This window comes from Mercenaria mercenaria, chromosome 6 (genome assembly GCF_021730395.1).
Source record: "Mercenaria mercenaria strain notata chromosome 6, MADL_Memer_1, whole genome shotgun sequence".
Lineage (NCBI taxonomy): Eukaryota > Metazoa > Mollusca > Bivalvia > Venerida > Veneridae > Mercenaria > Mercenaria mercenaria.
Window position 1 is genome coordinate 66,133,536 of NC_069366.1, and position 25,051 is coordinate 66,158,586.

The window sequence follows — 25,051 nt, forward strand, 5'->3', positions numbered from 1 at the left end:
GTCTTGGTTTTTCTCTACGGTCAATTATAAAGAAACGGTTACAATGTAAGTTATTTATAGTAACAAATAAGGGAAGTTAATCTTTAAAAAAGAAAAAAAAATAAAAAAAAATTGTAAGTCCACACAAAAATCTTACCAGGTAGAGATAGGTCAAAATACACCTCAGAATTGGATGTAACATGCATGTTGTACTACAGAAAAGTGATCTCGATTTTTCCCTACGACTAGTAATGAAAAAGTTACAATATAAGCTATTTACAGTAATAATAAAGGGAAGTTATTCTAAAGGAGGGACCTGCGCATGACACTCCGTCTCATGATGGTGTACAATTGTGTCAAGTTACATCAAAATCCCTATATGCATGGAGAAGAAATGCTCCGGACAAAGTCATTCTTGTTTCTGACCTTTGGCCTCTAAGTGTGACCTTGACCTTAGTACTAGGGTCCTGGTTCTTGCATATGACACTCCGTCTTGTGGTGGTGAACATTTGTGGCAAGTTACATCAAAATCCCTCCATGCGTGAAGAAGAAATGCTCCGGACAAAGTTTTCATTCTTGTATAATTTGACCTCTAAGTGTGACCTTGACCTCAGAGCTAGGGACCTGGTTCTCGCGCATGACACTCCGACTCGTGGTGGTGAACATTTGTGCCAAGTTGTATCAAAATCCCTCCATGCATGAAAATGAAATTCTTCAGACAATGTCATTCTTGAATGTGACTTTTGACCTCTAAGTGTGACCTTGACCTTAGACCTAGTGACCTGGTTCTTGTGCATGACACTCTGTCTCATTATGGTGAACAATTGTGCAAAGTTTCATTAAAATCCCTCTATGCATGAAGAAGATACGCTCCAGACAAAGTCTGCGGACGCCGACCACCCACCCACCCATCCGCCCGCTCAACAGGGGCATTCCCATAATACGTCCCGTTTTTCAAACGGGCGTATAAAAACTAGGGCCCGTGCACGTTCTTATATACTCTCCACAAAACGGGGCAGTCTATTTTTAGTAAGAGCGTCATCTTTTTTCTGTTCTGATTGGCTATTTATTTTTAGATAAGTCTCATGGTTATAACGTGTCTTCGAATCATATTTTTTAATAACTTTTGCCCCCACCAAGTGCATTATCTGGCTTGAGTTCTAAGTAAGGGAATTTAATGTGTTTTTCCCATACTTGCTCCAACAGGCATCGAGTACTTTGTCACGCCTGAGTTCCAAGTCGGTGAAAGATAATGAGTTTTCTATACTTGCTCCGATAGGCATCGAGTGCATTGCCACGACTGAATTCCAAGTCAAGAAACTTAATGTGTTTTCCGTTTGGTCTTAATATAACGTTCGAGCGCAATTTCTGAAGAGATAATGTTTTCTCCATAATGTCAATGAGTGGTACATTTATCGGATGATCGCAATTACCACGCTTGAATGCAATTGACTTTTCCGTAATGTGATTTATACCAGAGTGCAAAATGAAATAATAGGACCTAAAAGTAGATAATGATCTCATTCTAAAAATAGATTTACGCATGCGCACGCTGACTGCTGAAATCATTTAGTTGCCGGAGTTTAAGGAGTGAACATAGATTAAAAGTAAGTTCCTAGTTTATTCTATTTAAAACAGACTGTCAGCTTTATATACTTCAGGGAGATATTTTCTATTAATAGAACATAAAGTCATTTTCAGTATGATAGTCTTAAAATAGATTTATAACGATCGTTTCTATTCATAACATTGTCAAGTCATTCCTTAAACTAGAACGTTCCTCATAACGATGTCCAAAATAAGAATCCAAAACGGCCGCCACGCATGACGTCATAGATCCAAGATGGCTGCCGCGCATGCGCAGTCCTGAGGCCAAAGAGACCCATATACTACTAATGCAGATGAAAGAGGTTTCAATCTGGGTTATAACAAGTCTATTGCAATAGGGCCCGCAAACAGAGACATTGCTACACAGATAGCAGCTGGCAAACAACGTTTGACTGCCATGTTCTGTTGTAATGCTTCTATTAGCAGAGAAACATTGGCCAAGAAGCTTCTTGAGGACTTCATTCAATTCTACAAGCCCCTTACTGTGATAAATGCATTTAAAGGCCAGGGAAATGTATTATATATGCAACCAGCCGTGAAAATGGCTACCTTGTTTTAAAACCTAATGTGGTATGAGACAAACAGTAGAAAAATTCAAAAGCAAATCTAAAACACGATGGCATACAGAAATGGACGTTTAAGTTTTCGAAAGGACACTGTCCAACTATACTGAAAATTTTATTTACAATCTTAAATTATATATGAAGGAATCCCCTTACATTCTTTTAAATCATTTAAGAAGATTAAATCTACGGTTGCTTGAGTGACAGGTGAATGAGTTAATGACCTTACCAGAGCCAATAATTTCGTGTTGCAAGTCTTCTCACCGGTGCAATGAGGTCACTTAAATTTTTTTTGAAAAATATGCGAAAGTAAAACACAAACTGAATGACACTAACACGCTAATACGTGCATGTACACTTATGATATCAAGACATTATGTAACATATGAAGGAATCATCGATATCAGCAATGTCACCAAATTTGTACAGAAGATAAGTTCTTTATTAACCTTCCTTTGAATTCTGTATTACACTAATAACGTTCTGATGTTTTCCCTTTGAATGAGAGCCGGGTTAATGTTAAAATGGTTTTGGTTTTTAAATATGAGAAATGGGTTTATAATAAATATTTGATTGATCAATTTGATTTTAACTTCTCAAAAATAATGTTGTTAAATTCCATTCTGAATGACTTTTTGTTTATGAATGTGCATTGTTTTATTCTCTTATGTCCCATTATGGATCTCCAACATGATATTTGGAAAGCACCTAGAACATTAAGACACATTTTCATAATTATACGCCTGTTTTTCAAATTTTTTTAAATCGGTGATCTCTTAAGATGCACAGGTTTCTTATGATAACTTATTAATACCAAGTTTCGGAGCATGTTAGGCACTTTGTACTAATGTTTTGTTAAAGGTCCTTAAGAATGCTTCTGTTTATTTTCCGCACTGCAGGGTTATTTTCAGGTTTCCTAACCAAACTTGCCTATATTTCGTCGTAATACATAGTACAAAACGAATAGGTATACTAAATCGTATTGAAAATAATTCGTTCCAATTGAATAATCAGTTCACAATTGGTTTTTTTTCTCTTTGTGAGCAATTCATTTTCTTTTGTGTTGTTATGAATTCTATTATTACGGTGCAACTTATTTGCCTTTGAAATTTCCTTATATTCCCACTAATGATTGAATAAATTTATTTACTGTCTCTAATGGGTTGTAATTCATCAAAATTACTCTGATCTTTCTCCGACATTAATACTTAATATCAAGTCCATATATTATGTTTATTAATAAATCTAATACTGCAATTAGAAATGATTTTATTTTTTCTTGTAAACCTGTAGATCTGAAAAATTACAAACTTCCTAATCCTAACAAATCAATGTATAACACTTCTTTATAAATGGCACTCAACATCTGTATCAGATTTGCAACATAGATAAAATGGGATAATGTACTGGTACTTTATGGTCAGCATGTGGTCAAGAAATGCTGAAGGGATAAAGATCAAGATAGGCATTGGGGAAAAGTCAATATTATGTTCATGCAGGTAAAGTAGGTATTAAAACTTGAATGAAAGTCACTGTGACTCTTATTATATGCATGTAATAACAAAGTTTTGTGTAATAGCAGCACAATGAAGTACAATATAAAGTATGTAAAATGTTTTTTTTATTTTTAAACAACCAATTAAAGCGTAACTGGGCTGTTACATTTTAAACCCTTTTAAAACCCCTGTAAAGGATTCCTCCATTATACATTCACTCCTTTGTGCAGAATCCCAATCTCTTTTACAATAGATTTTTGCTCTCTATTACAACTTACATACATTATTATAATACATATTATTTTGGACATTGAAAATGAATAGAAGAAGACCGCTAGTTTTAGGATTGAGGTACCTGGAGATGAAGATAAAAAGAAAGAGTTTCTGCAAAAATAAAAGTGTCAGGGATGTTTAACACGAACATACATAAGCTGCCAACAACTTGGACTATTAGATATTTCTCTCTCGTTTTTGGATTGATAACTTTAATGGAAGTGAAGGAGACAATACAACAACTGCATCCTTCACAACAGTTGACAGGAATGAGACAGAAGAAAGCCTGTTTGTGGTGGCAGGTTTCACTGCAACGATTGGTGACAATGACTGAGGGAAAATGCTAAAACGTGTAGGCATTCGAACAGGTTGTGAAACAGTATGTCGTGGCATGTGGGAATTAATACATTACAGTTGACAAGGGAGACGACCTCATGTTATGAAATGGTCATCATCCCCATACCTACCAAAAAACAAGGTTCCTTGTAAAAAAAAACAGAATGCCCTCATGCATTTATTTGCGTGGAATGCTTCCTGTTCATTACACAAGGTTTGCCAAATATGCTGGAATTGGATGTATAACGAAAAAGGAAAAGAAAAACCATGTCAGGATTTATTTAAAGGGAAAATGTCCAGGGCTACAATTCTTAAACTGAGGAGGCATTACTGGAGGAAATTGCCTGGTATGAAAACCTTGATGGGATTGACCTCATGGGCAGAGCCCGCCACGGTTGGCGTAAAAATGCAAAAGACAGTAGCTCGTTGCGCTGGGAGAAAAGACCACAAGTTCTTCAGTGTGTTACTGTGACAAGCAAGTTTACATAGTGTCTCAGCGGCATGAATTCAGTTGGCCCCAGCAAAAGTGTACGAGTATTTAGATTCCAAAGGGTGTCAGTGTACGCGTTCATACCCATGACAGAAATTTGACAATAAATAAAATGGTTAAAGGCAGGGGTGTTACTACAAATCAAAATGATTCCTGGCATGGAGTGAAAAATTTGAAAAGGCAATGAAAGCAGTGTCTTCTGGACCACTGTATAAACAAAGGACAAACTTGGTCAAAACAATTGCTGGATAAGGTTGAGCCTGTTGCCACACACTTTCACTGGGCAATCCGAAACTGTCATAATGATCCTGCAAAACTGAAAAAACTGCTTCTGAACATTGTTTCACATTATAAAAATGAACACAGCAGTTGTCACCATACATCAAGATGCCAAAATGATGCAAACTACGAACCCTTTAAGAACAGTGATCACGGATCCAAAAGGGTGAAAAGATACTTCGATGTCATTGAGCAGTCTGTGATTTTACAAGAGTCCTGGGACTACATACTTGCTAGGGACACATCTTATGTGGAATCATTCAACAATACAATGAACATTTTCCCAAAACAAAAGGACTGCCTTCAGTGATGCCACATTTCAACACCAGATCAAAGTTTTTAAATGTCCTGCACTGGAAAGCCAATGTGGACCGGGAGTACACATCAGTCTGGAACCCACGTGATCCACGAGCACAGAGAAGGAAACGTGGTAAAAAAAAACTACAAGTCACTAAATTTATAAATACCGTGATGAAATTTGGAATAAATATATGAATTCCATTTACCAAAGGGCGCCGTCAGAGGGGACAATAGATAGGCCATGAAAAGTGTGTTAAATGCTTTTCTACAATGTACAAAAGAACATTTGAGCTGCATCTGGGAAAATAGGTCTTCGGGAATCTTCGAGGCTTTGCGACCCGCCCCGACACTATAATTTTTACGTTACGTCAAAGAAAGGGTCTTCTACCTGGGATGCAATTTTCTTATCCTAATTAGATGCATAAATGTACAGGACAGCCTAAAAACACGTTCCGGAAATTCGCGAAAATATCCGAAAATACATATTCCGGTTTATGTGGCTAATTTTTTCGTATATATATATATATATAGGACATTAAAGAATAAGTGACATTTTTAGAGCATTACTTCGATCAAAGACAATCATGTAAAGTGACAAAATTGATGCAAAAAATACATTTATAGTGTATTCGTTTAAATAGTGCTTCTGCTTCATTCTAAAAAATATCGGTCTGTAATATGTCAAAATATAGTATAAGAGAAATTACAATGAAATTCACAATCATGTGAGTATTTTTTTAATTATTTATCCTGCAGGGATATAATCTTAATTACATAGATTTCTGTAACATTTTGTGTTTAAATAGAAGCTAAATTGAATTCTAAATTTTACAAATTACACCTCATTCCCCAAAACTTTTATCTATGCAGCAGACCATGTGCTTCTATTTACTAGAGAGTGAATGTTTATAAACTTATCTGACCCCAGGTCAGTGCTGTAAAGTGTTTGTAAAACTCCACCCCCTAGCCATATAGGCTTAATGGCCATCCACCTGGATATTTGAGTTCACGGACTCCGGCCTTTAAGTCATCTGAAATATACCCTGTATATAGCTCAGTCATCGCTAACCCGCCGCTGAAACTTAGACTTACCTTTTAAAAGGCCCTAAGTCGGTAGAAAAAAGAGGTAGAGAAGGAAGTCTGCTGAACCAGAAAAGGCAAAGAAACCGATGGACAAGGAACAGCCAAAGGGACGTTTAAAGTTTTCGAAGAGACACTGTCCACACCTACTACAGAAAGATAATTATTACACCAGACTTAAAGAAGGGTATGATACTGAAGGAACGTCCCCATGTTTCGATGTCTTTTTAACTCATTTAGATTTGAAGATTAAATACTGCTTAAACCGGTGCTAGGGTGCGTGAGCAGTGTTGCATATTCCACTACTGCTCATGAACAGACTCAATAAAACCGAGTCTGCAATCTTCAGTTTGCTTTATTCTCGGTGCTTCCGAGGGATCTACTTTCCAGATTTTTTTTTAGAAACTACATCACAAAGTACACACATCTGAAATGACAACTTAACAACTGACTCCACTAGATACGCTGGCAGATGTAGCACTTCAGATCGGAGAGTAGACTTCGGAAGAACCATGTTGATGTCACACATACTGAAGGAAGTGCTCGTATATCCAAAGGCAACGTGATCACGGGGGAGGAAGTGTCACACGAAGGATGGAGTTCTTCTGATAACCTGTCATGTTTTCTTCTGTTAACTGTTACGGAGTTTCCCGGAAAACGTTACAGAGTTCTTCTGTTTTTCTGAATGACGAGCCAAGGAATCGGTTTAATAAAATTGGTATTATTTATCTTTAATAGAGAGAATGGGGTGTAAAAATAAAGTTTGATGATCAATGTTTGCCTGATGTCTTGTGCTAGCGTCAGAAAAAACTGTTAGGTCTAATAATCATCACCACTTCTTTGAAATGAAGACATTTTTAGTAAAATATCGAAATCGTTTGCTTATTGATACATATTATTCTTCTTATTCACGTTCTTCATCCTCTCCACATGCAATAGAATAATTTCAGTGCAAGATGCAAACATAAACCACTTTCTAACAATTTTATGCCTGATTTTTCAAATGTTACGGAATTCAGGTGATAACTCTAAAGATGTCACAGAGTTCTATGATAACTTTTATTACTACCAGGGTGTTTCTTGAGCTATGTTAGGCCACTTTTTAGCTAATTTTATTATTTAAAAATGGTGTTAATAATGTTCTAACGTAATTATATTTATCCAAGACACAGTATTGTGGTTATATAATGTACGGTATGAGCCTTTTGTAAAGTCTAAAACTAAGTGCAGTATAATGACATGTATACTATAGTAAAATACGAATAGATAACAAATGCAGTAAATTATATTTTTCGTTCTATCAATTAATATGCCAATGTTCGTGAACAACGGTTTATTGGTTTACGGCTGTTGTCGTCGCATGCAATTCAATTGCTTGTTGTGTAGTTATGCATATTCATATTATGACCTTTACGGTGAATTAATATGTGGTAGGTTGAAAAGGCCAATATGCTAGGTGAAGCTTCAGATAATTGTCCTTTGTTTCAGGATGCGACAGTCAGATGTAAATAGTCACAAAAGATTCCTGTCGTCTGAAGCAGTTGCTCATGTTGTAAATATTCATCCTGAAAGGAAAGTCGCAATTACAACATTGAGGCCATGTGGCAAATTTAAAACAACTGTTTATGCACAGTCTTTGTTGGTGTATTTATTCTTTTCTATTTTTGTACAGGACATTCTGTAGTATCTTTCGTCAAACCTCTTTCTTCATCATAGGATATTTTTTATTCGTCCTGTCCGATGTCTTCGCCTAGTAAATCAAACGTCCGTGTTTTAAATTTGCCACAGTCATACATATTAATCCGATAAACCGCTTCAGAAAAAGACAGCCTCTGCAAATGCAGCAAATAGATGTACCCTAAATTAAAGATAACGGATTTGAATTCAATTCAGTGTTCAATCAAAACGGAAACCAATAACCGTTGTTCACGAACATAGGCACATCCATTGATAGAAAAAAACAAGAGAGCCAAAATGGCCCTATATCGCTCACCTGTTATCATTGCCCATAAGGACAAGAAGGTAAAAAATCATGATCAAGATCAATCAAAAGAATTATGAGAAAATATAGTTGAAATGTTCTTAAAGTTACTTTAAATAAAATTATTTTTAAATCAGGCCAGTAGTTTCATGCCCGAAGGATTACATCAGAGGAGGTTAGGAGCAGAATTTTGATTGATGAAGCCCAAAGGACAGCAACAACAAAGGGAAGAAATTAACAAGAGGACCATGATGGTCCTGAATCGCTCACCTCTTCCCACATGACCCAGTTTTGAGTATGACGTCGTTTCTTCTATTATTTGACATAGTGACCTAGTTTTTGAGCTCATGTGACCCAGTTTTGAACTTGACCTAGATATTATCAAGATAAAAATTCTGACCAATTTTCATGAAGATCCATTGAAAAATATGGTCTCTAGAGAGGTCACAAGGTTTTTCTATTATTTGACCTATTGACCTAGTTTTCGAAGGTACGTGACCCTGTTTTGAATTTTAACTAGATATCATCAAGGTGAACATTCTCACTAATTTTCATGAAGATTGCATGAAAAAGATGGTCTCTAGAGAGGTCACAAGGTTTTTCTATTTTTATACCTACTGGCCTAGTTTTTGATCGCACGTGACCCTGTTTTGAATTTTAACTAGATATCATCAAGGTGAACATTCTCACTAATTTTCATGAAGATCGCATGAAAAAAATGGTCTTGACCCAGTTTCAAACTTGACCTAGATATCATCAAGATTAACATTCAGACCAACTTTCATACAGATCCCATGAAAAGTATGGCCTCTAGAGAGGTCACAAGGTTTTTCTATTTTTATACCTACTGGCCTAGTTTTTGATCGCACGTGACCCAGTTTAAAAATTGACTTAGATATCATCAATGTGAACATTCTGACCAATTTTTATGGAAATCCATTCACAAGTATGGCCTGTAGAGTGGTCACAAGGTTTTTCTATTTTTAGACCTACTGACCTAGTTTTTGACCGCACATGACCCTGTTTCGAACCTGACCTAGATATCATCAAGATCAACATTCAGACTAATTTTCATACAGATCCCATGAACAATATGGCCTTTAGAGAGGTCACAAGGTTTTTCTATTATTTGACTAATTGACCTAGTTTTTGACGGCACGTGACCCACTTTCGAACTTGACCTAGATATCATCAAGATGAACATTCAGACCAACTTTCATACAGATCCCATGAAAAATATGGCCTCTAGAGAGGTTACAAGGTTTTTCTATTATCTGACCTACTGACCTAGTTTTTGAAGGCACGTGACCCACTTTCGAACTTGACCTAGATATCATCAAGATGAACATTCTGACCAATTTTCATGAAGATCTCATGAAATATATGGCCTCTAGAGAGGTCACAAGGTTTTTCTATTTTTAGACCTACTGGCCTAGTTTTTGACCGCACGTGACCCAGTTTTGAACTTGATCTAGATATCATCAAGATGAACATTCAGACCAACTTTCATACAGATCCCATGAAAAATATGGCCTTTAGAGAGGTCACAAGGTTTTTTTATTATTTGACCTACTGACCTAGTTCTTGAAGGCACGTGACCCAATTTCGAACTTGACCTAGACATCATTCAAGGTGAACGTTCTGACCAATTTTCATGAAGATCTTGTGAAATATGTGGCCTCTCCTCTAGAGAGGTCACAAGGTTTTTCTATTTTTAGACCTACTGACCTAGTTTTTGAAGGCACGTGACCCAGTTTCGAACTTGACCAAGATATCATCAAGATGAACATTCTGACCAATTTTCATGAAGATCTTGTGAAATAAATGGCCTCTTGAGAGGTCACAAGGTTTTTCTATTTTTAGACCTACTGACCTAGTTTTTGATGGCACATGACCCAGTTTCAAACTTGACCTAGATATCATCAAGATGAACATTCTGACCATCTTTCATAAAGATCCCATGAAAAATGTGACCTCTAGAGTGGTCTAGGGGTGTAACGATACATCGAACTATCGATGCATTGCGATACTAAGTGTCCCGATAGCATGCATCGATAGAAAAGTCACGATCCAATAACAATCGCCGATAGTTCCTTCAACAATCGATAGTTTCGATAGTTTTGAAATTTTTGTAAATACAGAAATAATTTATAATTTATAAACCAAGAAACAGAGCCAGCTTTCATTTGCGCCTCGGAAAATGTTAACGTCTCCATTACAATAATTACCCTCACGGAATTAAACTACCATAAAGGACTGAGAAGTCTGGGAGATAATTAATAAATTTAGTTTCTTAGAAACTTTGATTAAATATATTTAAATAACCTGTTAATTTTAGATGAGAAAATGTGCTATGGACATGGAGAAAGAAGGCTATATACTTGTATTATACAGCAAACTGTTCGGTAGGGCCCTTCATTTAGTGCTGGTACAATTAATTTTCGTCTTTTTTGATGCTTTGGTTTATTAAACATGTTGACATTCGCAACAAAATGGCCGATTCGTTTGAGTATACCTTGCATAGGTTTATTGTTTTACTTATTTTTCCAAAGCCAAGGAAGGCAAGAAATATTTAATGTTAGAATTATTTCTGTCCGTTTCAGTTATACAAACATCTCAATGTGTGTTAACAGCAATTATAAACAGTGCCGTCTCTTACACTGTGTAACAATGCCAGTTGGTAGCTTTACTGTATAAAATATGATGGCCAATAACTATTGCAATAGTATCGCAATAGTAACCTGCAATAGAATAGTATCGCAATAGTTTTTAAGCGATATCAATAGTATTGCAATAGTCAAAATTGGCCTCAATAGTCACCCCTAGAGTGGTCACAAGCAAAAGTTTACGGACGCACGCACGGACGGACGACGGACACCGCGCGATCACAAAAGCTCTCCTTGTCACTTTGTGACAGGTGAGCTAAAAATAAATCTAAGTCCTCAGAAAAAATATCTAAGTCCAAAGGACAGGAACAACAAAGGGAAGAATTTAACCAAAAAGAAAAAAAAATTCTTACAAGATACAGATATGTCAAAATACACCTAAAAATTGGAGGTACCATCCATGTTGTACCACAGAAAAGTGGTCTTGGTTTTTCCCTACGGCCAATAATAAAAAAGTTACTAAATAAGCTATTTATAGTAACATAAAAAGGAAGTAATAAAAAAAAATTATTGTAAGTGAACGAAAGAAGGATCTGCCAAATAAAAACAAGAGCACTGCAATCGACGCAAATGCAGAGCAATATACACACAAAACAAAGTCATATGACCTTTGACCCCTAAGTGTGACCTTGACCTTGAAGTAAGCCATCCGAAACATGCGCTCTGCACATCGTTTTGATGAGGTGAACATTTGTGTCAGGTTTCTTTGAAATCCTTCAAGGGGTTCAAGAGTTACAGAGCGGAAGGGAACTTGCCAACCAACAGACATACAGACAGATGGACACCGAGGCGATAACATAATGTATACGAAGGAATCAAGATCTTATGGTGATACAAGTTGTGTGCAAGTCTGCTTAAAATCAAATCATAAATGAAGCTGCTATTGTGCAGACAAGGTCAAAATAGCTAATTTTGGCCCTTTCAGGGGCCACAACTCTGGAACCCATTATGGAATCTGGCCGGTTCAAGAAAGGAACCAAGACCTTATGGTGGCATAAGTTTTGTGCAAGTTTGATTAAATTCAAATCATAAACGAAGCTGCTATTGTGCAGACAAGGTCAAAATAGCTAATTCTGGCCCTATCAGGGGCCATAACTCTGGAACCAATAATGGAATCTGGCCAGCTGAAGAAAAGAACCAAGATCTTGTGGGTATATAAGTTGTGTGCATGTTTGGTTAAAATCAAATCATAAATGAAGCTGCTATTGTGCAGACAAGGTCAAAAAAGCTAATTTCGGCCCTTTCAGGGGCCATAACTCTCGAACCCATTATGGGATCTGGTTGGTTCATGAAAGGAACCGAGATCTTATGGTGACACAAGTTGTTTGCAAGTTTGATAAAATTCAAATCATGAATGAAGCTGCTATTATGCAGACAAGGTCAAAATAGCTAATTCTGGCCCTTTCAGGGGCCATAACTCTGAAACCCATAATGGAAACTGGCCAGTTCAAGAAAGGAACTGAGATCTTATGGTGTTACAAGTTGTGTGCAAGTTTGGTTAAATTCAAATCATAAATGAAGCTGCTATTGTGCAGACAAGGTCAAAATAGTTTATTCTGGCCCTTTCAGGGGCCATAACTCTGCAACCCATAATGGAATCTGGCCAGTTGAAGAAAGGAACCAAGATCTCATGGTGATACAAGTTGTGTGCCAGTTTGGTAAAAATCAAGTCATAAATGAAGCTGCTATTGTGCAGACAAGATCAAAATAGCTCATTTTGGCCCTTCAGGGGCCATAACTCTGGAACCCATAATGGGGTCTGGCCAGTTCAAGAAAGGAACCAAGATCTTATGGTGATACAAGTTCTGTGCAAGTTTGGTTAAAATAAAATCATAAATGAAACCACTGTCGTGCAGACAAGAAATTGTTGACACAAAAATAGCAAATTCTAGCCCTTTAAGGGGCAATAACTCTAGAACCCATGATGGGATCTAGCCAGTTTTCGAAAGGAACTGAGATATCATGCCAATACAAGTTTTATCAAAATTGCTTGCAAAATGTGGTCTCTATCTTGTTCTCAAGAAATTGTGGACGGATGGACGACGGACGAAGGGCGATCACAAAAGCTCACCCTGTTACTACGTGACAGGTGAGCTAAAAAATACAATTCATTGCATTTGTTATCTATTCGTATTTTACTATATATGTCATTATACTGCACTTAGTTTTAATTTTACAAAGGACTCATACCGTACATTATATAACCACAATACTGTGCCTTGGATAAATATATTACGTTAGAACATCATTAACGCTCTTTGTAAATAATAAAATTAGCTAAAAAGTAACCTAACATAGCTCAAGAAACACCCTGGTAGTAATAAAAGTTATCATGAGAACTGTGTGACATCTTCAGAGTTATCACCTGAATTCCGTAACGTTTGAAAATTCGGGCATGAAATTGTTAGAAAGTGGTTTATATTTGCATCTTTACACTAAAATTATACTATTGCATGTGGAGAGGATGAAGAACGTGAATAAGAAGAACAATATGTATGAATAAGCAAACGATTTCGATATTTTACTAAAAATGTCTTCATTTTAAAGAAGTGGCGCCGATTGTTAGACTAAGCAGTTTTTTCTGACGCATAGCACAAGACATCAGGCAACATTGATCATCAAACTTTAGTTTTACACCCCATTCTTTCTATTTAAAGATAAATAATTACCATTTTATCCACCGATTCCTTGGCTCGTCATTCAGACATCAGAAGAACGCTGTAACGTTTTCCAGGCACTCCGTAACAGTTATCAGAAGAAAACATGACAGGTTACCAGAAGAACTCCATCCTTCGTGTGACACTTCCTCCCCCGTGGTGTTAGACAAACAATGTTTTCAACACTGACAGGCAATCTTACATCAGATGAGACCATCCGGACTTTATATTAAAGGAACTTGAGAAGGTTTCCATGAACAGGCTCAATCAAACCGAGCCTGCAACATTTTTGTTTTTGTCGTGTTGAGCGACCTGTGGAGTTTCCACTTTTTCTATTTTAAAACTATGCTAAAAAGAAAAGAAGCAACATTATCATATTTAAAGAAAATTAATCAGTCAGAAAAGGCATCATCGTCAAATATCCAGAAGAAGGGGAAATCTAAAGGAAATGCTTCAAGAGGAAAGCAAGCTAAGAGCACGAATAATGCTAGAAATACTCAAAAGGGTGTAAACTGGGACGAGGATTTGGTATCGGGAGCAAAGAAAACTTTGGTACAGTGTAATGTGTGTGACGGCTGGTTACACGTCGAGTGTCTGTTTGGAGCTGTAGATAAAGACGAGCCCTTTTGTTGCCCAGAGTGTGATCAAATATAAATAATGATGGACCACGATGTTCTCGATTGTACAAATTCATTTTTCAATACCAATACGTATATTATACAGCTAATAAGACAACTGTTCATGACATCTTAGAAAACATTAATGACTGAAATCAGTGGTCGGTTTTTAATTAACATTTGGAATGTACACGTACTGTGTATAATTTATTTAGCAAAAAAATCTGTCATAAAATCAACCCAATATCTTTCAAATGTAGATTGTGTAAGTTATTCATTTTAAATCGATTGCAGACTTAAGTTATTCCATCTAATAATATTATGGGATTCGAACCGGCGACCTCTGGCTAGGAGTCGGACGCTCCACCCCACACCATGCTATCTCCCTTTGAGTTTTTGATTATTACCTTAAAGTTCCATTATTAAGGCTTTTGTTTTTATGTTGAAACCAGATAAATCAGCTATCCATATAGAATGAATGCATAATGGCATGGTTAGAAAAACACTACTTTCCATATTGCACATGTTCAAATATGTATTGCAGGTTTCTTTCGATCTGTAATGCATAAATGATCCAATTTATATTATTAGAATGCATTATGGATGTGAAACAGAATGCTAATTAATAAAAATGTAAAATATGATCCAGCCCGGTGTGTGTGTGGGGGGGGGGGGGGGGGGGAATCTATTTATGTTTTTTATATCTAGTATCTATATAATAACGTCAACTCCTCTCGAGTGTTATAGATATGGGGTGCGCGTCGGCTTGTTAGTTAAGGCGAAAAAGAGTTTTAAAAGACTGATGGGTCCAACATTAGCTAAGGTTAGAATAAGTTAAAACAATGTTAGCATGACAAGTGTGATTAGAAAAGAACAAGCATAAAAACATTGCTCTCTGGTCTAGTACTGGATGATTGCCACAGCCACCTTGAAAGCATCAAGGTCAGGGATGGCAACTATATGGCTAATGGCTAGACAGGTTATTCCACAATACAACTGAGTTTGGAAAGAATGAAAATTTGCGGTAATCAGAGGTGTACTTGTCTGAAACTACGCGGGTGCATCTTTCTAGAAAATCTAGATGGTATCTGAATATAACTTGGGGAGATTTTTGGCAACAAGATGATGGTAGATTTTTTAAGAAATTACAAGGCGGTAATCCAATCTTCTATGTTCAAGAGAGCGCCAACCCAGTTTTCCTTATATTTCTGTAACATTGGGGAGAAGTGAGAAATCACCTGTTACCAATCGAAGTGCACGACGCTGGTCCATTTCTATTTTGTGTGTGTTTGCTTGGGTGTATGGGTGCCAGATGGTAGATGCATATTCCAACTATGGACGGACAAGATTTTTGTATGCTAATGTTTTGACATTTCCGTTGGTTGTTGTGATGTTTCTTTTTATGAAGCCAAGAGTTTTATTAGCATTTGAAGATATTCTAGTGATATGGTATTCCAGTTTAGATCTGCGGTTAAGGTAATTCTGCACGTTTAATAAACCTGAAGTAATGGCGTAACGTCATTTATCCGGAAAACGTAGAATAAAGCTTGGATTCGACGTACGGAAATGTATATCATTTTATGAAATAATGACAACCTGTTAGTAAATTTATTAAAATGGCACTGTTTCTATATTTCTAAACACAAAACTTGATATTAAAACATATGACACGTTAAATAATTTAAAATAATGTCTCAAAATTAGCGTGAAATATTCAGTTCACCTTAATTGTAGTCGAATATCTCAAAAATAAGCACACGAACCTATTCATTTTATTTCACAAAATTATAGGCCAGATGTTTATTTACAACTTCAATAAGTTTCAACAAAATCTACATTGTAGAAAAATTTCTATTCGCGAAAATGTTATGAAAGTTATGACTTTCCCAGACTCCAGTTATGAAAAATTGCGCGAGGTCCAAATTTTTCAAATCAGTCTAGCAAAAAATCAAGCATACGACCCTATCCTTCTTGTTTTCTGGTTTTTCTAGTTTTTCTAAGTTCTGAAAAGACGGAGTTTTATCAAATTCTACATTGTAGAAAAGAATTCGATCCAAACGTGCTGAACTACCTTCAGTCAACACCAAGATATTTTGCTCTGGCAACTGATTCTAAAATATGGCCATGGAGTATGTATTTGGTTTTGATGACAGTCTTGTTTTTTGTGCTGTGTAGTACCTGGCATAAAGAAGGATTAAACTCTAGAGAGGTCACAAGGTTTTTCTATTTTTAGACCTACTGACCTAGTTTTTGACCGCACATGACTCTGTTTCGAACTTGAACTGGGTATCATCAAGATAAGCATTCAGACCAACTTTCATACAGATCCCATGAAAAATATGGCCTTCAGAGAGGTCACAAGGTTTTTCAATTATTTGACCTACTGACCTAGTTTTTGAGGGCATGTGACCCACTTTCGAACTTGACCTAGATATCATCAAGATGAACATTCAGACCAACTTTCATACAGATCCCATGAAAAATATGGCCTCTAGAGAGGTCACAAGGTTTTTCTATTATTTGACCTACTGACCTAGTTTTTAAAGGCACGTGACCCACTTTCGAACTTGACCTAGATATCATCAAGTTGAATATTCTGACCAATTTTCAGATCTCATGAAATATATGGCCTCTAGAGAGGTCACAAGGTTTTTCTATTTTTAGACCTACTGACCTAGTTTTTGACCACACGTGACCCAGTTTCGAACTTGACCTAGATATCATCAAGATGAACATTCAGACCAACTTTCATACAGATCCCATGAAAAATATGGCCTTTAGAGAGGTCACAAGGTTTTTCTATTTTTTGACCTACTGACCTAGTTTTTGAGGCACGTCACCCAGTTTCGAACTTGACCTAGATATCATCAAGGTGAACGTTCTAACCAATTTTCATGAAGATCTTTTGAAATATATGGCCTCTAGAGAGGTCACAAGGTTTTTCTATTTTTAGACCTACTGACCTAGTTTTTGATGGCACGTGACCCAGTTTCGAACTTGACCTAGACATCATCAAGGTGAACATTCTGACCAATTTTCATGAAGATCTTGTGAAATATATGGCCTCTAGAGAGGTCACGAGGTTTTTCTTTTTTTAGACCTACTGACCTAGTTTTTGAAGCCACGTGACCCAGTTTCGAACTTGATCTAGATATCATCAAGGTGAACATTCTGACCAATTTTCATGAAGATCTTGTGAAATATATGGCCTTTAGAGAGGTCACAAGGTTTTTCTATTTTTAGACCTACTGACCTAGTTTTTGGAGCTACGTGACCCAGTTTCGAACTTGACCTAGATATCATCAAGATGAACATTCAGACCAACTTTCATAAAGATCCCATGAAAAATATGGCCTTTAGAGAGGTCACAAGGTTTTTCTATTATTTGACCTACTGACCTAGTTTTTGAGGCACGTGACCCAGTTTCGAACTTGACCTAGATATCAGCAAGGTGAACGTTCTAACCAATTTTCATGAAGATCTTTTGAAATATATGGCCTCTAGAGAGGTCACAAGGTTTTTCTATTTTTAGACCTACTGACCTAGTTTTTGATGGCACGTGACCAACTTTCGAACTTGACCTAGATATCATCAAGGTGAACATTCTGACCAATCTTCATGAAGATCTTGTGAAATATATGGCCTCTAAAGAGGTCACAAGGTTTTTCTATTTTTAGACCTACTGACCTAGTTTTTGAAGCCACGTGACCCAGTTTCGAACTTGACCTAGATATCATCAAGATGAACATTCTGACCAACTTTCATAAAGATCCCATGAAAAATGTGACCTCTAGAGTGGTCACAAGCAAAAGTTTACGGACTGACGCACGCACGCACGCACGCACGGACGACGGACGCTGCGCGATCACAAAAGCTCACCTTGTCACTTTGTGACAGGTGAGCTAAAAAACGGCACGGTAAAAGTTGTTTAAAATTTGCAAGACGGTGTGAAACATGGTCAGCTTTAAGAATATACCAAGCAAATGCCATTTTGTAATCATTACTATTAGGGGTCCAATACCTTAATTACACAAAGCGGTTTCAATATGCATTAGAAGGCGTCAAGTTGTAATAAATCATTTCATTTTACACTGTACGTACTCATTTTGTGTTAAACGGCTTCACATTGAGCTACATGGTATGTTTTGTTGGATGATTTCATAGTACGGTGCATCGCAACAAGTTTTTAATGCATCGTTCCATGTTTAAATGGATGGAAGGAAGTTTTGTATTAAATGGTTTCAAAATATAATGCGTTGAATGCAAATATATTGGACGGGATGGAGTTTTAGACTAGTCGGCGTTGAAATACACTGCACTGACTGACTTGTTTATGAATGGATTGTATATTTACTACGTTTTGGCGGTAACCGCCGCCGATAACTGGTACCAATTGGGACCTAGATTTTGGCAGGAAATGCGATACCACATTGAGCAATTATCACATTCAACAGCAGAGTCATTGTCTAGCACTTCTATACCACAAGAGCCACCTATACAGAATATATAAATAAACATATTCTACAAGGAAACTCTGGACCTGGGTTGCACTCAATGTCACTTGTGATTGAGATTAGAAGACTTGCAATATGGAATAAAGATTTGTTTTTATTACTAGTAACTGGTAGAGGACGATGAAATTTCAGTCGCGATCTCATCACCGGAAAAACTGATGCTGAGGAGAGCACGTACAGTAAACCTCGCTTATAAGGAACAGCTAGTGACCTCTAAAAATTGTTCCTTATAACCGAGGTTCCTTATATCCGTATAGCGAACTAGTTCCTTGTAACCAAGGTTTGTATAACGAACACTATTTGTATAGCGAACACTATTTGACTGGACTATGTGTTCACACTCCGGGCCGACCTTGAATCTTTGTGAGGAAGTTGCTAGTTTTCTAGTACCGGTCCTTTCCTGGAAAGATGGTAAGGTAAACTGCCTGCATGTATATGACTGAAATAGTGTTGAAACGCGGCGTACAACCTTAACCACGCCAAAATTGTTCGTCGGTAGAATGGCCGTAATTTATGTTTATAATTTTCGGTCATTTCTAACTTCTTTTTAGAGAGCGCTATATGATGACTATAAGATATGTTGCAGTTACTCCCCTTATTTTGCTTGACTGCATGTTATGTGAATAGTCATCACTACTATTATAAAATAAATGTTCAATTTTTCATTACAAAAATGTTAAATTAGACTACCCATTAAAATTTGAAAGTTGGGTGTTTATGACATACAGTGTATTACGACTAGACAACGGAGCCATACATACGGATTAAAGTGTAAATTATACCTATACTTTTTCTATTGTCCATTTTAGCACCTGCTATAATTTTTCATTGGAAAATTGGTAAACTGGACTGTTTGCCATTGTTAATCACGTGTAGTTAGCACATTTATTTTGGATTTTCGTTCACTATTGTTAACATGAAACACCAAATACATGTAGCTGTCGAACATAATCTTGAGTAAATATAGTCTACTATCATTTAGTAGGACTATTTGGTAATTTGATGGTATTATATATTTTCTTTTTATCGTATCAGTAAATACACAAACTAAAGATCATAGAAATGAAATAATTTGTGTTTATTCATGTGCATGAAGCGATTTTCATGTGCATGTAAGCGCGTGATAGTGCTGACGTTACTCTGACGTCATCAGCGATTCTCATGTTTATTTCCGGTATTCTATAATTTTTATTCTTTATGTCTGTTCGCTATAACCGAGGGGTTTTCCATTGCATTTTGTACTTTGGGACTGGAAAAAGTGTTCCTTATAACCGAGTGTTCCTTATAACCGAGGATTTTTACATTAAATAAAGAAGGAATTAGATCGGGGAATTGAAAACTGTTCCTTATAACCGAGTGTTCCTTATATCCGAGTTCCTTATAAGTGAGGTTTACTGTATTTTGATTATTATTTATTTTAACAGAGTAAGATATTGGATACACAACGTTCACATGTTGGTCAAGTTTAGAACAAATGACAACAACAAGAGTTGCAGTAAAATACCTATATAGTGGACGCAACTTGACCCCGATGGTTGACCTTTGTATTATAGTAGAGCTACTGGCGCCGCAAAGCGGCGCCGACAGCGTCGCATTACGGTAAGACGTTGAATAACAAGAACTGTCGGAGGACAGCAACGCTCGACTATTCAACAGCCTTATCGATTGAATGAATACGAAAGTCGAAAAAGGGACATAATTTAGTAAAAAAGCAAAACAGGGTTATGGATCCTGCATAGTGCTTATCAGTTTATGACAGCGGACAAGTGTGTGAAGTTTCAATCCATTCCCATTTGTGGGTATTGAGATACCAGCTTACATATAAGAATTTAACCCAAAACTCCCAAGTTGAAAAAGGGGCATAATTTTGTAAAATGCGAAGTTGAGTTATTGACCCTTTGCACTGCATGTCATATCATGACAGTGAACAAGTGTGTGAAGTTTCAATCCTTTCTAATTAGTGGATACTGAGATACCAGCTTACATACAAAAACTTAACAAAAAATTTCTATGTTGAAAAAGGGGCATAATTTTGTAAAAAAGCAAAATAAAGTTATGGGACCTGCTTTGTGCATGACAGATCATGACAGTGAACAAGTGTGTGAAGTTTCAATCTATTCCAATTAGTGAGTACCGCGATACCAGCTTACAAACAAAACGTTAACCAAAACATTCTAAGTCAAAAAGGGGCATAATTTTGTAAAAAAGCAAAATAGAGTTATGGAACCTGTGCAATGTAAGTCAGTTATTCACAGTAAATAAGTGTGTGAAGTTTCAATCCATTCCCACAAGCGGTTACTGAGATACCAGCTTACATTCAAAACCTTAACCAAAAATTTCTAAGTCAAAAAGGGGCATAATTTTGTAAAAAAAAAGCAAAATAAAGTTATGGAACCTGTGCAGTGTAAGTCAGTTTATCACTGTGAATAAGTGTGTGAAGGTTCAATCCATTCCCACAAGTGGTTGCTGAGATACCAGCTTACATACAAAAACTTAACCAAATCGGGACGCGGACGCCGACGCATGGGCGAGTCCAATAGCTCTACTATTCTATCAATAGTCGAGCTAAAAATGTAAATGAGCGTCTTATAATAAGAATTTAGTGATAAATACATTTTCTACGAAGAAAAAAAAAGATCAAATACAATGTTTTCAATGCAATACGATTTTCGTCACGCTGCCATAACTGAAATTTATCATTTATACTTATATTTGTGTACGTACTTTCACATTGGTGCAGTGGTTAGCGAGTTCGCGTGGAAAACCGAAGGTCGGGAGTTCGATCCTCACCAGAAGCATTTTTTTAAAATTTATTTATTATTATAATGAGTTTTGAAAGCATTGTAAAAAGTCATTCATGTGAAATTTATCAAGTGTTTTGTTAGTGATGTCAGGTTCCAATGTACTGTCTGTAGTTAAAACTTATTTTTATAAAAAGGTTTTAGGATCAAAATATACAGTCATTTAACTGTGAAAAGCACATAATGCTCTTCTTCCCGTTCACATATATTTCATCCACAAGCTTAAAAATCAATGACCAGAGTTTATTACTAGGAAAATAACTATTGGCTATGAATTATCATTAAACATAAAAAAAGCTCCTACTACCATTCATATTCTATACCAGTAGTGCTAAAAGATTAACCATAAAAATGTCATAGACCGTTAACTTAGCAGTTTAAAATAGTAAATAAAACAGGAGTTCGGCAAACAGTGATTTTCTCTGGGTAAAATTCTCATCACTAACTTTTAACGATGACTAGTCTTTTGGGTTTTAAACAAGCTTTGTACATGTAAATGATTTTCATTCTCCCATACCAGACGTCTATCATAGCAGTATTTTTGCCTGAAAGTTGGACACATTCTTCCTTCTAAAAAGAACCGTAACTTTCTTTAGTTCGTATATGGTATATTTGTAGAATTTTCGCATGTCAAGATTTAATCTTAATGCATTCTGACATTCATTCATAAATCATCAATTATCATCAATTCTTAAATTTTTAATAGATCTTAAAGAATATTAACTTACTGAAACGGAGCCATAATTCCATAATTCCAGCAGCACTCCTTTAATTTTCAAGGGGCACTGGTGATTTTTCAAGGGAGCTGCCTTCTAGGTAGCACCTAAGTTCATATTAATACATAATGAGGCACAACTTATTATTGAAAAGGAGTGTACGTAAAACACAAGCTGCACGCAAAAATGAAAATATAAATTTGTGTGAATATAAATTAGTGTATTGGAAAGTGTTAACTGATCAAATGTAAGTATACATACTTTGATACTGCACTGTGTACAAACCTATTTTATATAAATATACACGGCTACCCTATTGCCCCCTTATTTATACAATGAATTAATCTACATGAATAATCAGCCTAAGGTCAACCATCGCGGTCAGGTTTGTTTACACCGGAAGTAACTGGAAAAAAAATGGTAGATTCAAGGTCACCGAAGTGAAAACTTCGCACAGTGCAAGAAAATTTACCTGCTATCGCTTTTAATCTCTTTTTTTTTAAACTTTGTGAATGATAATTTGTCAGAACTACCTTAGAATGTCAAATATATTTAAATGTTCTAGAGGCTAAATAAATTTGGCAAACTTATCCAATTCCATAAATTGCGTCAGTTTACTAACCCACTTTGGGGCCATGTATTATATAAATTTTGCATGTCCACATTTAAATTATGTCATCATATCAGATAAACAGTGGTCATTTCTCCTGGCCATTTGCGCAGTTAAACTCACCTGATTATTCATTCTTTTGCTAATTTTACTGTGTAACGAGTCCAATTACTGTGTAACGTGTCCAAATAATCATCAGTACAAACGGCGTGGACACAGTGAAGGGAGATTACTTTGTGACAACTGTACAACCATGAAGAGTCAATACGTGCGTACATTCAATAGGGGGCGATTTAATGTTGGCGTAAAATAGTCATTTTAAAAGGTATTTGTTCACCCTTGACAAAAACCTCAAGTAGAGTCTCTACACTACAAAATACATAAAAATTAAAAATTCAATAGAGTAATTTAACCGTCAAAATATTTCAAATAGCTTACTAGTAGCATTCTGGACGACCCGGAAATCATAAAAGTGCTTATATAACTTAAAGACCTGCTTCAGTCCTACCTTTTAACCTTAAATTGTCACTGAAAAAGCATGAAAATCCTGACTATGAAGAGTGACGCCTGTCAAAATAGAGTCTATTTTATATAAAATTCTATATAAGATACCTGTCGCGTTTTAAAATGCGTCCTGAAGTGTGGCGTGTGGCGCGTGGCCGTTAACTGTTACCTATTGTAACCTTGGGTTGCATAGACACAATAGAATTTTTAATAGCCGCGGAGCAGGGCTTTAAACATACATAAAGCAATTAATTTATTTTTGTATGTATCTAAACAAGAACATCCTATACAAATGAGAATATTTATATTTAGTAAGGTCATCCGATAGTCAAAGTAGTGCATTTTTCATTTTGAAACCATAGCACTTCGGAAAATCCGAAAAACTTAATTTTTTCACGCTTGGAGGTACAATATAGATCTATTTACAGCAATTTATAATTTAAAGATGCATATGTTTGAACAGTAAGACATGTAAATTACCAGACGTTCTTGGTGATGATTAAAATTTAATATGTAAATACGTTGCTGTGCCACTTTTGTTCCTGGTGGCAAAATTTCAGCAAATGGACAATGGATAACCTTTCAGTATAGTTTTTAGATGAAGATCTTTTAAGCTGAAATTGCTTGTTAGTATTTAATAAAACTTATGTATTCTTTTAACATGTGGGATACGGACATCTGCCCCCGCCCCCTCCCGAAGGACAAGTTAAAATGGTATATCGAGCATTTGCCCCATAGTGCATTCCACACCGTATTGAACTTAAACCCGGCGTTGTTATTTCTAACCTGGTCAACTCGCATTTATGATTAATATCGCTCAATGCTTTCAAATGTAAATAACTATTTCTATTACATTATACAAATTCATTTTTGGGGGACCTGTAGTTTTCCACTTTTTTTATTTTGAGTGAACTGGTAAAACAACTACATTTCAGTTTTTACGCATTTTTTCAAGCTTTTTACGTCCGATTTACAAACAAAATTTTTGACGACTTAGAAAACTAAAGACGCGAAAATTATTACTAAACAGAAATACCTGATAGACTAGTTGAGTGACTTCTGCAGAAAACAAAAGTTAAAAATCTCACCTATATTGAGACAGCGTAGCTGTTATCTTCTCAAATTAAGAAAATGTCCAAAGTTTTACCAATATTATGTTTTGCGGTGGTCAACCAAACGTTTCTCGTATTACTCAGCAACTTCTTATTGTTTGTGTTTGTTCTAAAGTTGACCACAACATGATCCACATGAAAAAGTGTGTACTGTCACTGTTCATGGTTTCGTGAAATATCTTTTAAGATTTACCAGTATGCAACACAAACCTTTGAACACTTTATGTGTATTTTTCACAAAGTGAAGTACCTTAATACTGGCCTAGCTGAGTGAAATCCCAAAGAGAACACCGCGTGCACAAATTTATATGATATATATTTTGAGATACATAGGACACAAACTTTTATTTTTTGACTAAGCCAAGGGCCATTACTTTGGTCTTGAAAAACGAAATAAAAAAACTCGGGTGCACACATTCACATGCTGGATAATATTCGTACATGGTGTCACAACACAAACTTTTAAGCA

At 36.1% G+C, this 25,051-nt stretch overlaps 1 protein-coding gene across 1 annotated transcript in view; it reads right to left on the reverse strand.

Annotated features, from left to right (window-relative positions):
- LOC123548543 (transmembrane protein 180-like) overlaps positions 1-23,195 on the reverse strand; it is a 58,754-nt gene extending 35,559 nt beyond the window's left edge. The window contains exon 1 of the mRNA XM_045335881.2: positions 23,090-23,195. The gene's annotated coding sequence lies outside the window, so the exon portion shown is untranslated. The remainder of the gene's footprint in view (positions 1-23,089) is intronic.
- Positions 23,196-25,051: the final 1,856 nt, after the last annotated feature.